We start from the raw sequence: 16,977 nt of genomic DNA on the forward strand, positions 1-16,977 counted from the left end.
CCAGGAGACTGAGTATAGTTCCTTGTACTATACAGTGGAACCTTGTAGTGTATCCATTCTAAATGTCATAATAGTTTTGCCTCTATGCAAGGCTCATCTTAAATGCCACTTCCTCCTAGTCCCTCGGACTGGAAAATTCACCTCCTTGTCCAACCTTGTCTTTCTCATCACAGGTGCTCAGAGAGTTTTTCCCCTGGTGAGCCTTCTCTTCTTTTTCACAAGGCCTGCAGATGGCCATCTTCTTCTCTGTGCCCATGCATCCTTCACGTGTCTTCCTCTTATAAGGACACCAGTTCCAGGGACTAGGGCCTTACCTTTATGACCTCATTTAACCTTAATGAAAAGACCCTGAAGCTGGGAAAGATTGAAGGCAGGACGAGAAAGGGGAGACAGAGCATGAGATGGTTGCATGGCGTCATCGACTCAAGGGACATGAGTTTGAGCACACTCTGGGAGATCTGAAGGACAGGGAAGCCTGGCGTGCTGCAGTCCATGGAGTCACAAAGAGTCGGACACAACTGAGCAACTGAACAGCAACAACTTCTGTATAAGCTTGATCTCCAAGTACAGACATGTTGGAGATTAGGGCTTCAACATGTGAACTTTGAAAGGACAGGATTCAGTTAGTTACATATGGGTATAAAAGTCCAGCTGGATCCTCTGAGGGAGTGGGGGGGGGGCAGGGGGGCGGTGTGGGTGTGTGTAATTTCCCTCTGCTACTGGCGTTCTTCTTCTCTACCCTCATTGCGGAGTACCACAGAGAGGCAGCCAGTGTTGTTCCCCTGGGTCTCTAGCCTTGGCCAGCCCAGTACAGCTGCTCCCCCGCCATCCCGCCCACAAAGAGCCCGCTTCCGCCCTCACCAAGGGCTCCAGAGACTGCCTCATGCAGCGGTCCCATCACAGCCCCCTCCTGGTTGCCCGCAGCCAGCCAGGGAGAACAAGAGAGAATAAGCCCCAGCAGGAAAGGGAAGGAAGTAAGGGACCGAAGCAGAAGGGTGACTCTTTTGTCTTAAAGAAGTGAAGCTTTTCCTTTCACTTCTCTGTTAAACATTGTTCATGGGCTATTTTTTCCCTCCACATTTCTCAGGTCTGAAAACCACTGAGGCACCCCTTAGCTCTACAAGTTTAGACAGTTGATAAGCGATGTGAGAGAATGCAGTCTAATTGGGTCCTTCGTTAACCCACCCCTGACTTACAGAGGGAGGTGATTTGGTTACAAACCGTTTTTACTCTGCTAAATCAGGGGTTCCACATGCTGTCATCTGCTTGTAAATTAGCTGGAGGCACAAGCTTTGCATTATGCAGAGTATTTATTCTTGCAGTTAATATGCTGGAAAGTGTGGTTTCACACGTTTCTTCTGATACAAAGGTTCTCACCCAGTAGTGAACCAGTCACCTGGGGAGCGTGTATAAAGTGCCAAGTCCATCCTTCCTCCTCCCCACCCCCACCCCATGAGAGTGTAAGTGTGAGAATGAGAGGACGGGGCCTCCCTAACCCTGCCCTGGAAACCCCGGAGTCATTGCTTCTTACTTTCTTACTTCCTCCGAGATTTCTTACTAATTTTTTTCAAATATAGGATTCTTTTTTTAATTCTTGACAAACCCCAGGAACTGGTTTGTTTTTTATTGTTTTGTGATGGAAAGCTTCAGATTTATAGAAAGTAGACGGTGTCACATAATAGACCCCCATATCACCCAGCTCCGGTGATTATCCACATTCTGCTATTCTTGTTCTTCTGTGCCTGGATTATTATTACTTTCTGACAAATTCAATTTTATTTCCTAGATAAGGAAAAAAGTGTAATCTGCGAACTAAAAGTTGGTAACATGTCCTTGCAAGTGTTTCCCCCACTTTTCTGCATTTACTCCTCACAGCAGTCCCAGGCATTGTTGCCCACATTTTATAACCTTGGAAATTGAAGCTCTCAGAAATCACACACCTGCCAGGCCCTCAACTAGTAAGTGCTCAAGTAGGGTTCACTCTCAGAGGCATCTGAGAAGTCTGCTCTTCCCCCTAAGCTACACCTTAGAAGAATAAGGACCATAAAAATATAAGTAGGTCCAGTGCTCACTTCGGCAGCACGTATGCTGCCGAATGGAATGATACAGAGAAGATTAGCATGGCCCCTGCGCAAGGATGACATGCAAATTTGTGAAGCATTCCATATTTTTTAGGGAGGTGGGAGGGGTTTCAGGATTGGGAACTCATGTACCCCCGTGGCGGATTCATCTTGATATATGGCAAAACCAATACAGTATTGTAAAGTAAAATAAAGTAAAAAAATAAATTAAAATTTAAATTTAAAAAAAAGTAGGTCCAGGTTTCACATATGGACAGATGTACAACTGTATAATAAAGCAAATACCATTTAATGTTCATATCAGAAGCTAGATGGTGTTTGGGCACTCAGTGTAAAATCATTTAAACTTTGTGTTTGAAGTTTTTCCCAATAAAATATTGGTGGGGGGCAGGAATTTCAGCAGAAGCAGACTTTGTCTTTCTCATCAAGCAGGACATAAACAAGCTAGTTTCAGATAGCCATTCTATGGATATCTGTTCAAAAGACACAGATTGGAAACTTCTTTGAATTTTAATCTTAAAAATAGCAAGCCAGTATAGAAATTACCTGGAAGTGACCTTATCAACATTCCCTGGTGAGGTCTTAGAGAACTCAGAAAACTAGATGCCTTCACTGTGAGAGGTACATGATGATAGACAGTTCTCCAGTTCTGGTCACTTAGGTGGGATTCAGTCATTTACCCAAAGTGACATTTTACATAGTAACATACATCCTGCGTGTTGAAGCGCCTCCTTAGTGCAGAAGGACGTAACTTTTTTACGCTACTTCACAAACACAGCTACCTCCACCACTCCATCGTGTGGTCCAGGCCCTGCTCTGACTGGGGAGCTGGCTGGGAACTGCTGAAGGTACAGAGACCCTGGGAGTACAGCCGACAGCCCTCTCCCATTCCTCCAGGGGGCACTGTGTGTCCCAGCAGCCAAGGCTTGGCTGCCATTTGCATTACCCAGCCTGCCCCTTAGCACTCAAGGCCAAGTGCCCCAAGCCCAGGGAGAGCTCTGCCATTCTAGCTTTAGCCTGCTGTGGATGAAGGAGCTGCTTAGTTATACAAAAGCTACATACCCAGAATCCTCAGACACCGCAAAACTGTGATCACATCAGGGAACCAAGTCAACCTAACTCACTGATTTCCAAAATTCCAGTTGAATCTTGGGGTCCATATGACTCACTGATGTTCATACCATCATACCATTCTCTTTTGATTATACTGTGAGTAGAATCAAAAGCCCTCAAGAGGTAGCTGTCTCTTAAGTACTCCATCAGTGTCCTTCATCCTGAGGTGTCCAGACAGCACAGGCTACAAGGAAGAGCAAGGTTTGTAATCAGACCTTGTAATCCCAGCTTCCACCATTACTGGCTGTGAGACTTGGAGAAAGTTGCTTAACTCCTCTGAGCTCAGCTGATAGGACTGTTGTTAAGGTTTGAACTCAGATACAGGTATGTGAAAGGGCTTCCCAGGTGGCTCAGTGATAGAGTCTGCCTGATAATCTCCTGTAGGTGATAAAGAATCTGCCCTCCACTGTAGGAGATACGGGAGATGCGGGTTTGATCCCTGGGTCAGGAAAATCCCCTGGAGAAGGAAATGGTAACCCACTCCAGTATTGTTGCCTGGAGAATTCCACGGACAGTGGAGACTGGCAGGCTGCAGTCCATGAGGTCTCAAAAGAGTCGGACACAACTTAGTGACTGAGTGCACACATGTATGTGAAGTCACCCAGCGTGGTCTTGGGCCCACTGAGCACTGGTTTCCCTTTGCTGTCATCTGTATGATATATTGTGAATATGAGATGAGGGCTCACATCCCTGCTGCTCACTGCTGGTGCGAATACATTGTGTCTCTTCCCATCCGTGCTTTCATCATCTAAAAGTGGGCTGCCTGTTCTCCAGGATGCTGCATATGTGTGTACTATCTAACTGCCCCTTGGGGTGCTCCATCACACTGTGGGGCACAGGACGGTCCTGAGCATGCAGCCCAGAAAGGGTGAAGGCTGGCAGCAGACTGAAGGCTGTGGGATCAGGTAGGGAGGGCAGCGGAGAAATGATCAAAGTGAGTCTAGAATCAAAGGTTGGCGTTTCGGAAAACAAAGATTACAGCTTGGGAGCTTTGCCAGGGGTGACCCCCACGGGGTGTTAGTTATACCACACCAAGGAGGTAGATGCTTGACTTCCGGTCACTTCCCCACAGAAAGCCTAATTGCAGCTTGGATCCTTTGCGACTCCTTGGTGGGGGGTGGGGAGTGGAATGGGGGCTCCTAGGCTAGGGATGGGGAGACTGCTGCAGTGTTCCTGCCTGCCCTACTGCCTTCCTCCTGGGAATGATTACCAGTATTATTTCATGTGGTCTTAACCTGGGAACGAGAGTTTACTCAGTTGTGCATAACAGACGTTAAATCTGTTGCCCAGTTTGCAGTCTAAACTTGCTTGTGGACCTTCCGTCCTTGCTGGTTCCTGCCTGCTACAGCCATCCAAGCACTTGGGACGCATTTCCTTTCTTCCCCGAAGCTGTGAGGGGCCCAGGAGTTGGGCTTCCTTAAATGCAAGCAGATGGAAGCAAGCAGGAGTGTGGAGGCAATTAGAGGATTTCTTCCTCCAAGCAGTACGGGCTTGCTCTCTTTGGTGTGTGGCTGTTCTTGCTCATTTTTATTTTCCATTTGGGCTTTGTCAGCCTGTCAGCTCTTTTTTTCCAAGCTGTGTGTTTTGCTGCTGGTTGTAGGCGCGTGCAAGATGGGGTGACTTGGTTGCTTATTGTTTGAAATCAAACTTTCCACGCCGAGGTATGGATAATGCATGATCATGATGGTGATGCCTATGCTTCATATTTGTAAAATATTCTGCAGCTTAGAGTGCTTTCACATACATCACCATTTCATTTGGCCTAGGCAGAAACTCAGATTGAAATGAAGGCTTTGCTCACCCCGCTGGAGTGGGTCTCTATGCTATCTTATGGGTCTTTGTCTGTATGCTATCTTGCTAGTCATACACAAAGGGGAGGGGAGTAGAATGAAAATTGAAGTCTTTTGCTTTGTTTTCTCTTTCTAGCTTCAGTCAATCAGTTACATATTTTTCAAGCACTTTATGAGTGCACCGCTAAATTCTCTGGTGACCTTTAAATAACTGTAGCAGACACAGCCCTTGCCATCAGGGGATTTCCAGTCGAGCTGAGGAAAGAAGACCTGCAACTATGAGTTTAAGTGACAGTGCCCAGCACACGGACGGCACTGAGTGAGCAGGTGTTGGGTGTGTGAGTGAATAAGTGAGCGAATGGATGATGCAACCCACCAAAGTCCCGAAGAGCAAGAAGAAGAGCTAGGGAGGAGGGAGTGAGGTTAGCAGTCCTCAGTGGGATGGGACACGGAGGATACAGCAGACTCGGGATACCTGGCTGCCAGGGCGAGAGAACGGGATCACCTGCATTCTGAATTGCCACCCTTAGTGCAGCTAAATGAGAGCTGAAGATGCTAAAGGAAACCATAGAGATATAGACTCTGAAGAGTGAGCAAGGAAAATGTAATATGGGACAAGCAAGAAGGAGGGAAACAGGGAAGGAGGCCAGGAAACAAACTGGAAGAAAGACGTTGCTCATCAGCTGTTGTCAGAAAAAAGGCTAGGGAAGCTACTTCACCTTAAAAGTCTGTCTCCAGGGAGGTGGGAAGGGGGTTCAGGATTGGGAACACGTGTACACCCGTGGCGGATTCATGTTGATGTATGGCAAAACCAATACAATATTGTAAAGTAATTAGCCTCCAATTAAAAAAAAACAAAAACCCTGTCTCCTGGTTTTAAGAACCTACCGTATTGCATCCCTCTAGTAGGGAGCCTGGTAGGCTGCAGTTCATGGGGTCGCGAAGAGTCGGACGTGACTGAGCGACTTCACTTTCACTTTTCACTTTCCTGCATTGGAGAAGGAAATAGCAACCCACTCCAGTGTTCTTGCCTGGAGAATTCCAGGGACAGAGGAGCCTGGTGGGCTGCCGTCTATGGGGTCACACAGAGTCGGACATGACTGAAGCGACTTAGCCACAGCAGCAGCAGTAGGGACTAGGAGAAGGTGATGGAAGAATTGAGAGAATCAGAGAAATACAGGATTTGGCCCTATCCCTTAAGAAAGCCTGCCATGCACAGGAAATAGTGAAACAAGGTGAATACCCCACCTGCTGGATGCTGGAGACAAGCCACGGAAGGGAGAGACTTGGAGACCAGTGTAGCCTGAGGAGCTGAGGAAGGCTCCTTGAAGGGGGCAGATGGGCCAAGGCCTGGCTCTTGGAGATGCAGAAACTGCACAGGCAGTTGTGTGGAGACGTGTACCATCGTGGGTGGAGCTCATGTTGGACCAGTGGGCTGGAAGTTGGATCAGGTGCTGGAAGAGGGGCAGGGCCCCTGGTATGGAAGGCTTGGAAGCCAGGATGGGAAAGTTGCTGAGCAAGGCAGTGACAGAGAGGCAGTAAGTGAAATTTTCTTCATGCCCAGAATTCTCATTAGTGTCCTGCTGCCCCAGATGCTGGGCTGGGTTCTACACTGTCCCCTGCTGATGGTGTGAGAGTAAGCTAAGGGAAGGAAATGCCTCCTTGGGATGGCCATCAAAACCTCCCAGAGTCTCCTGGGCCAAATACTGCCTCTCCAGTGGTAGAACAGGCGTCATCTCCAGTAGAGCCGTCAGTCGGACACTCTTCTTAGTGGCTATTTTAGCTGCCATGGAACTGGACTTAGTTTGTGTATTAGACCTTTATGAAGTCTATGTAGCTTCATTATGATGAAGTTTTTAAAAATAATATCCATTCATACATACCCCTGATATAGAGGACTTAGGAAATAAATTACAAAGGACAAAAGTCACCTTTTATTCCATCACACAGAGACAGTCATGCACATTTTTCATATGTTGTTCAATGTCCCTTCCTTATACAAATTTGGAAATTATTTAAAAAATAATTTATTTTAAAAAATAATTATCTTATTTTTTAACTTGACAATAGACCATGAATACTTTTCTAGTTCAGTATTTTTCAATATGATTCCAGTGATGTATCCTATCCCATTGTAGGAATGTACCATAATTTATTTGATCAATCAAATAGGAAACCATTCTCCCATTTTTGCTCATTTTGGTTGTTTCCAGCAAATTAGGTTGTTACATATTTTTTAAAACAGCATCATAATGTGATATTTTCAGATAACCTGTTTTCATTAAGTGAATTGAACAGACAAATGCAAATGAATATAGAATGTTCCTTATGAAGTTTTATCTTACTTTTAGTGTCACTTCATCAAAAATAGTTAATCAACCCAAGAATTACATGTGCTGTAGCATACTTCTCTAAGACTGTAAAAACATGAGCTAACCAAGCCCCATGCTGATAGACATACCTGAATATAGAGTAAGAGTTTAGGGATCCCAGTTGGATCAGGTAGTTAGAATTTAAATGTCCTCCCATGCTTGATTGTAGTGAAATTACAGCAACAACAAAATTTTTAAGTAACCCTCAATATTATCTTCACATACATGAAGAGCCAAGCATTTAAGAACTTTAACCCCCTCTCTGTACCTACCTCTTGACCAGTGTTTAAGACACCGATCTTTTTCCTGATATGGGACACCATTTGGAGGGCTGGTTCCTGCTGACTTTACTATAAGCTGCATAGAAGAGAAGTTGCCAGCTTTATTTTTTCTCTGAGACAGAGTTTGATTTACAGAGATCTGAAACTTCCTGCTTGTGTTTCTTTTCCAGTAATGTGTGTGATTCACCACAGTTCAAGGTAACCGCGTCTTATAATGCCTCACTTTTTTCCAGTGGTATTTTTCTCTGGGAACCCTAGAATCCTATATGTCTTCCATGATCTCATATTCCCTGCCTCTTAGAGTTTTGCAGTATAATTAGGTTACTTGTTTTTCTTAATTATTTTTAATCATCTAGTGCTGAAGAGGAGGAGGTGAAGGTCAAGAAAAAATAAGCTGTGTTCTGTTTTTAAAACATTACTTTGTATGTTGCTGGTGCATAGGAACAGCATTTTTCATATTGACAAATACCTGGCAATTTGCTAAAGCCTTTTATCAGTTCTAATAATTGACCTGTAATTCTCTTAGATTTTCTGTGTAACCAGTCACATCTAATAATTTAAAATTTTTCCTTTGCAATCTTTATCTTTTTTTTTCCCTTACTGCTCTTGTTGGGACCTGTAGCACAGTGTTAAAAAGAAGGAGGGCAAACACACATCCTTAGTTTATTCCAGATTTTAAGAGCAGGCTGCTAACATTTCACCATTGAGTATGATGCTTACTCTTGGGAATTGGCTAATTCTTAATAGGTTAAGAAAGTTCCCTTTTGATCCTGGTTTGCTAACAGTTGCTATTTTTTTTTAAGTCACAAGTAATTGTTGGATTTTATTCAGTGCTTTTTCTGTGTCTATTGATAAGATTCTCAGGGTTTTCTCTTTTAATCTGATAACAGGGAAATCACTGTTGTCAATTTTCTGCAGTTAAACCATCCTTGCATTATTGGTAAAACTCCAGTAGCCATGCTATATTTTATGGATTGTTGGGTCGAGTTTGCTAAACTGGTTTTGGGCTTGTTTTGTTTGTATCTGTCTCTGAAACTGGCCTGTAATTCTCCCTTTTTCCTACTGGCCTCGTCTGCGTCAGATGCGGAGGGCGCGCTAGTGCTTCTCTGTTTTCTCTCTGTGAAACCTGCCTCTTTTTTTTCTGTAAAACCATATGAACCTAGTGTTTCTTGGCTTTGTTTTCTTTGGCAGAGGGATGCGGAGATTTTCAAATGATGAGTCAAAGAATTTCTCTGTAATCTTTTATTTCTTAAACTTAATGACATGCAATTGTTCATAGAATGTTGTTATTTTTAATTTCTGCTGAACCTGTACTTACATTCTCTCTTTCATTCCTATTTCATTCCATGGTGATTTGTCTATTTTATTAATTTTTCAAAGAAACATTTTTTCCTTTGTTAATCCTTCCTAATGTATCTATATTTTCTGATTTTATTAATTTTATCCTTTGTTATTCCCTTTGTCTAGTTTCCTTGGATTTACTCTTACTGACTTTCTTACTTCTGGAGCTGGATACTCATTAATTATCTATCTTTTTTTTTAGGATAAGATTTAAGTATTTTCCTCTAAATACAACTTTATTAAAATCTGACAAGTTTTATTATAGAATATTTTCATCATCACTCAGTTCTAAGAATGTTTTAATTACCATAGTTGTTTATTCTTTGATTCATGAATTATCAGCAGTGTCATTTTAAATCTTCAAACAAATGACAGTTTTTAGTAATCATCTTGTTTTGGCATCTAACTTTAAAAATTTTCTTGTTGTCAGAGAATGTTGTTAGTATGATACTAGTTTCACAAAATTTTTTGAGACTTGGTTCATAGTCTAGTATGTGATCAATTTTTTGAAGAATTCCATGAAATGTTTTTTAAAAATGCATATTCTCTGATGGGACTGGGGGAGATAGAGTTCTAAATATACCCATTAGATTATGCCTCTTAATTGTATAGTTCAAATTTTTTATATACTTAATCACTAAGAGAGGTATTGTTAAAAATCTCTCACTGTGTTTATAACTTTGTCCTTTTGATTCTGATGATTTGCTTTATACATGGTTATATCCATTTCCCAGAAAGAGTATTAAAGAACTCTTCACTGGCATTGTCCTCTTTGTCTCAGAACACAGATTCCTTCCTTAAGCTTCTAGGTTAATCCAACTTCTCAGAAGCCTTGCCCCCAAGGCATTCATCTTCTGATTACTTTCTTAGCCTCAACACTGGGATATTTCAAGGGGATAAAGTATCATAAAACCATAGAGCTGCTATGGTTGAAGGAGACTTAAAGTTCATCTAGTTCAACCAATATCTTTATCCAAATTCTTCTAGAAATCTCTAGTGTCAAAATACCTTCTACCAACTTTGGGAAGTTCTCATTATTAAAATGAGTCATAAGAAAATATCCCTTCTTATAACCACCCATCAGGTTTTTAAAGACTACTTAAAATGTCTTCTTCTCTAAGCAAAGCAATTTTCATTTTTTTATTAGTTTTTCCCTATACAATTCCCCATCCATCCAATATCTTAGTTACTGTTTTATGGACAAGTTCTGGATTCTATGTAGTCATGGCTTGAGAGATTTTCCGATTTCACACACACATATACATGGGTATATTGTACATGTGTTTTTAAGGAATATTTTATTGGATAATTTTTAAGGAAGCCCTCAAGAAAACATCTTACATGGAGGTCAGAACCCACTGACCACAGTATGTAATGATTTCTCTCTCTCTCTCTCTTTCAAGGGAGGCCATTGTGATGAGAGACCACGGCTCTTGCGTATTGTTCCAGGCATGTGCTTAATGCAAGAGTGTGTGCTTAGAATCAAGGCCCATGTGGTCCTTTTCTGAAGGCCACACTGCATAAGGAAGGAGAATAACACTCAGGAGCAAATTTCCTGTTTAAAAAAAAAAAATCCAACTTTGTTTAGAAATTAGCCAGCATGATTTCTGTGTTTCTAATGGAGAACCCTTCTTCTCCCTTTCTAAGGGAGAAGGAAATAGCAACCCAATCCAGTATTCTTGCCTGGAGAACCCCCATGGACAGAGGAGCTTGGTGGGCTACAGTCCATAGGGTCATGAAAGAGTCAGACATGACTGAGGGACTAAGCAACAGCAATGGAGAACAGGGGGAGACTTGCCCTTCGTTTGCTGACATAAAGTAAGTGTTGGTTTGGAAGTCCAAGTCCACAGTTATACACTGAGGGAAGGTAGTAAAAGGTGTCAGAAAATCTCCTCCCCATGGGAACAGTACCCTATTGTGCTTGCAAAAGTTGGCTGTAAGTCATGAGCACTCCACCTGCTTGCCCTCAGCATCCTCTCCAACCACCAAGAAAGCACACTTCCCCTGGGACCCAGGACTGTTCAGGAGGTTGAAGAGTCCCACCTTCAGACAGACAGTGCAGGTAGTATGTTAACCTTTCTTAGCAATGTATTTAAGAAGGAATACTGGGACAATGTTGCCCTTTTAACTTGGTCTCTCATGGCACTGAGTATTTCATTATCATTGCACTTTAAATACTCCAAGTTCAGACTAGCTCAGAATGGGTAACAGCAGCCTCCTCTGGTTTAGCACCCCTTAACTGTGGTCTGTTAACCTCCTTAGCTCAGCCTCACTAAGTGAGGACCTCCACAGTAACCAGCAAAACCTCTCTCCTTGGTTAAGTCAAGCTAAGTTTGTGAAGCAACATTACCCAACATACTTATATCAAAAGCACCCACATTTCTAAATATTCTTGGAACCTCAACTTAAGTGCTACTAGATTTAATGTTATTTTTCAGTAAATACCTCATTAGGTCACACTGGCTTTTAAGCAGGCATATCAAACAACTGACTCAAATTGAAATTATTTTCAGCACACACCACCCCCTCAGTCTTTTTCACACATGCTGCTGCTAAACCATATCCCTCATCCTGCACTATGCAACATTTTTTCCCTCACTAATTTTTATCATTTCAGTTCTGGCCTATTAGTTACTCTAACCCATCAAGATATTTTTGTGTCTTGAGCTTATCACCTTCAGCATTTCTATCCCTGCCAAAGTTCACCTCATCTGAACATTTTATCAAGCAGATTTTCCTATCTTCATCTAAGATGTTGGCAAGGTTGTTAAAGATCTCAGGCCCTGTGTTATATCCCTGAGGTCATCTTCTAGGTAGACGTGGACTCCTTGATCAATGCCATTAGCTGTCCTGATAGCCAGCCCACATTTTTCTATCTTGTTCCTCAAGGATTATGAAAGGTCTTTTGGATGTTAGATTACTGAGATTCATAAAGAACCACATTTCTCTGATTCCTGTCAAAACAGAAAGAGGGCTGACTATGCATCCTCTGAAATCATCCTTTATGAAGGGTCAGATCAGACCAAATGCTGAAACACTTTAGTAGGAATACCCAATTGGCTTTTGTTGTTTTTTACATCTAGGATTCCTAGACACTTTTTCCATAGAACCAGTTTTTTCATAAGATCAATCGAGGTTGAGATTTCAAATATGGAAATGGGATTGAATTTCACCCAAAGCTATTTTTGCTGGCATTCAGGTTAACAGTTTCGCTCACTTATGCTTAACTGTAAAATACTGTAATGTGTCAACTAGAATGTTAAAAATGAACTATACTCCCCAGTCCCATTCTACCAGTTATCAGCTCTGTCTACTGCTCCATCCTTCCCTCATCCCCAGCTTCCTAAATCAAGATCAAGATTCATTAACATGGCCTATACCACTAAAACCTCTTCCTAGCTGTGTGTCCCTCATCCAGGAGCTCCCTGGACTGGGCCACCCTGCAGAGAGCTATCAGACCAAGTCACGCTAGCTCAGAGCTCTTCAGGGCTTGTCTTTCACGCTCCAAATTGAGTCCGTCCTTCTCCCTTGGCTGGTGATCTGCTCTTGGCAGCAACCTCCCCATACCTCAGACCCTGCGCCACCTAGTGGATCCATCACTCTTCCCTAATAAATGTCTTTATGCCCCTCTGACTCCCTGATGCCCATCTTTGCTCTAAAAGTCCCAGAGGCCAGGAGTGTCCCAATCCATGTCTATATTTATAAATCTTGATTCTTTCTCAAGTGATAATTTAAATGCTTTTCTCAATAAAGCCTTGACTGATTCCTCCACTGAAAGTAATTTTTTTTTTTCTCTGCTTCCCTGGTGGCTCAATTGGTAAAGAATCTGCCTGCAATGTTGGAGACCCGAGTTCAATCCCTGGGTCAGGAAGAGCCCCTGGAGAAGGGAATGGCAACCCACTCCAGTATTCGTGCCTGGAGAATTCCATGGACAGAGGAGCCTGGCAGGCTACAGTCCACAGGATCACAAAGAGTTAGACACAACTGAGCGACTAACACACATACACAAGCTCCTGTGAGCACTGTGTAACTTCCAAGTGACATTATCTTGCACAGAATTGTTTCTGTACTTGTTTTATCAAAAGCTGCTCCAGTGCTGAGACAATAGCTTATTTGCCTTTTCAGTTCAGTGAGGTCCAGGCACCTAGTAGATAGTCAGGACATACTTGTTGGATGGATGGGTGATGTTGAGACTCTGGAAAGGATAAATAACTTGCCAAGATCACAGAGTTTTGACTAATAGAATTAATAACAGTTCCCAAATTCAATAATAAGATATTCGGCCAACACTATGCTACATTCTGTTTCACAGTTTTGCTTTGATCTTTTTGTGGAAGTATAAGTAATAAACATCCAGTTTTAAGAATTAGGCCAAAAGTCTGAGTTTGATTGTTTGCTTCATATTACCCCTTAGTTTTGCATGCTTAGGAATGTGTATTTGGGAAAGGGGCATGATAAGCTTTTCCTACCACATTTATCAGGCTTCAGAAATAACTTGAAAGGAGGAGATGCTGCCACTTTGGAACATTTGTCCTTTACAATTTAAAATGCCTGCGAACACACTTGGAAGAATTGTTCTTTTCAACTCTAAAAATCATAATTCTCTCAATAGAAAAATGCACTTCAGCTGTACCGTGTCAGCAGTTTGGGGCTTATGTTTGTTTTTATTTAGAGTGAGGAGTGGGCTAGAGATCTAATGTTAAAAATAGAGAGTAAGCTTCAGGATGAAATGATGTTACCCTAACCTAGAGAAGGTAGTTCTGGCTTTCTCCAACTTGTATAACAAAAGCACGACGTTGTCAACCTGACCGAGGGCTGATCAGCCTCATTTGAATCTGAAAGGGAGCCCACATCCTTCCTGTTGCCATGCAAAGATGCTGAAAAAAATTCACAGAGAAAACAGATGGACTAATATATGCTGTGTTTCCCAGACGTCCTGTCCCCAGTGCCCCCAAAACAGTGCAATAATTGAGAATGAGGTTGAACAAGAAAAGAACAAAGGAATAAAAGTATAAAATGCTGACAAAAAGCCAAACAGAAGCTATTCTTTTTAATCTGCTTTTCTTCGTGTTTTTTCAAATGTGGTTCTGTAGATAGGGGAAAAGGAAAGAAATGCAGGGTCATTTTTTACATTTTCAAGTAAAATTTTGTTATCTTGTACAATACACTCACCAAGACTTGCTTTCATTCATGATAGACTCCCGCTCCACCAATTTCAAAAGCAAAGGTGGCCAGTGTATTCTTTTGTTGCTCTGTGACGTTGCGGTCCCTTTTTTGATTTTTGCAGTAAGTTCCCCCAGAGTTGGAATGACCAAAGGACAAGCCATTTGTCTCAGCAATTCAGTGAAAATTTCCAACTTAAAAAAAAAAAAAAATCATGGATTGTATTGGCATGATGTGGATAGAATAATCAAGAAAGGAAAGAAGGGAGGAGAGGAGAGTAAGAGAGGAGTGGAGCCTAACACTTCTTTTCTCACCAGGTGTTTCTTGGCTTCAGCAACCCACTCCAGTATTCTTGCCTGGAGAATCCCATGGACAGAGGAGCCTGGTGGGCTATGGTCCATAGGGTCACATAGAGTCGGACACGACTTAAGTGACTTAGCAGGCATGCACATTTCTTGGCTTACCTCCAGTACAGGCGAATCTTATCAGTTTTGTGATAAGATGGTCCTGTTACAGAAAGTCCCAATTGAAGGCATCTGGAGCCGCATAAACAAAGGCCAGGACAGCTTCAAAGTGGACAAGTGTATTAAGACGCATTTGAACATGGTATTGCTACATGGTCAGACATTAAAGATTTCAGATTTAAATTAGATCTAACAGAGAAATTCCACAGAAATGAGGATATAAATTTTGAGATTCTTTCCAAGGGAGATCATGCACTATTTCTGGAGATCTTCATCATAAGCAAGATTTCCATCCCTGTGGTAGAGGCATTTATCCATATGCTTTCTTAATTCCAAGTTGATTTTACACATAGATTTCAAGCATATATTTCTTTAAAATATTTATTGCACCATGAATGCTATTTGTCTTGTGCTGAAATTTTACCCTATTAGTTGTAATTGAGTTCCCTAAATTGAAATTTTTTACCATTTTAGGAAAAACTCCAAAATCATATAAAAAGTGTATAATTTGCCTGGGAGATGCAGAATAACTTCCAGAAGATAATTAGATGTTTTGAAAATACAAAGAAACAGGGTAGAACCTGAAAGAAAAGAATAACTTGTTCTGTTTGCCTTCCTTCAGGCTATTTTAGAACATTTTGGCTTTATCTCTTAATAAGGATTTATGGAATTATTAAGGAGCTTTTAAGTTTTCTTCCATGTTAGACATGTAACCTTAGCATCTAAAACCCACTTATTTGCATACACAGAACAAATGGCAGCATCATGTCATCATGTCAGCATCATGTCATAAACATGATATTATTGCCATTGCGTTTTAGCTGTTGCTCCCAAAAGACTTAATCCAAAGTACATCATCACATGTAAGAGATGAGCAGGCAGCATTTGGGCTGCAGATACTGAGAGAGTATTAAAATTAAAATTCAAATATTAAAAATTAAAGTTCACCTTCACCCATTGGTTCTTAGTTCTTAGGAATTTGCCATAGACTCAAAATGCGAGAGCTAGAAGGAATATTCAAGCTTCTCTGGATCAAAGCTTTGTAGAAGCGAGGCCCAGGAGGGTGAGTGGCGTACCAGAGGTCACCAGTGAATCCGGAAAGGATAGCAGTACCAGTGTTTGCTTTCTACCAAATCATCGTATTCACCTCTTAGGGAACATATTTCACTGCAGATAGTTCACCACTTTTGATCAGATCCATCAGATCTTCAACTTGTGTTAATTTTTTTGATTATGAGTACCAATCTGCACTGTCTGATAGACATATAATGAAACTACAAATGCAGGCATACAGATAATTTTAAATTTTCAAGTAGCTGCATTAAAAAAGCAAAAAGAAACAGATGAAAGTAATTTTAATAATGTATTTTATTTAAGACAACATATCCAAAACATTACCATTTCAACATGCAATCAATGTATATAAAATTTGTTAATGAAGTACTTTACATCCTTTTCTTCATACCAAGTCTTTGAGATCTGGTTATATGCTTTCCACTTACATCACATCTCAGCTCCCATTAGCTACAGGTACCATGTTGGACAGTGCAGGTCTGCAGGCTGAGGAGGCCCAAGCTTTGCACCAAACCACAGTGCAAACCCTTGAAACTGTAAATGTCTATGAATCTAGTTCACATTTCCTTTCATTTTTGCTCTTAATATTTCATGCTTGTCTGTGGAAGATCCAGAGAGAAGTAAGCAAGCGTGAACTGCTGTAAAGGGAGTTTATCTGTTGAAAACACGGTCCAGCTCTTGCTAAGATAGTGTTACTGTGTGATATATTACTCCTGCCTTCCTCTAATTCCGTGAAGTCTTCCATTTCCTTAATGTCAAAAGTTTCCTTACCAGCTGCAGCTGTTTCCTGTGGATAATATTCTAAATGGTTTTTATTTATGAGATGTCTTGTACTGTAACTGCTGTCAGAATGAATATGTATACCAAAGCCTATATCCCAAGTCAGTCTAATTAACTGGCTTCTAAGAAATAATTGTTAAACCCTAGCTGCAGCTCTCAACAGTGATAGTTCTCACTTTGACCTAATTACAGAATCTAATGTTAAAATATGTAAGGAGGGAGATCAAAGAAGAGGATCATTTTGCTTTCTGTTTGTTCACGCATCATCTTTTACATCTCCCAACCTCCACCTCCAACCAGCCAGGCAAAGGCACCACATGGAATAGTAATGAATGACTAGACACTGAGATTGTTTTGTTTTGCTCATCACTGAAGTAGGAATAATAATAGTGCCTACTTCAAAGGCTTGTGAGAGTGAAGCCAAAAGCACCATATCTGACACAGTTAGACCTCAACAAAAAATGATAACCACTGTTATTATTTGCTTTGCAATGACTTCATAAAAATAAGATGGACAA

General features: G+C 41.5%; 1 protein-coding gene and 1 non-coding gene across 5 annotated transcripts in view; both read left to right on the forward strand.

The window, feature by feature from the left end:
- FYN (FYN proto-oncogene, Src family tyrosine kinase) overlaps positions 1 to 16,977 on the forward strand; it is a 219,229-nt gene that overhangs the window by 114,938 nt on the left and 87,314 nt on the right. The window lies entirely within an intron of this gene.
- On the forward strand, positions 2,065 to 2,172 carry LOC120863133. Its single transcript, XR_005720936.1, has one exon. It is a non-coding gene; the product is annotated as a U6 spliceosomal RNA (small nuclear RNA).

Source organism: Oryx dammah, unplaced genomic scaffold (genome assembly GCF_014754425.2).
Source record: "Oryx dammah isolate SB20612 unplaced genomic scaffold, SCBI_Odam_1.1 HiC_scaffold_4, whole genome shotgun sequence".
NCBI lineage: Eukaryota > Metazoa > Chordata > Mammalia > Artiodactyla > Bovidae > Oryx > Oryx dammah.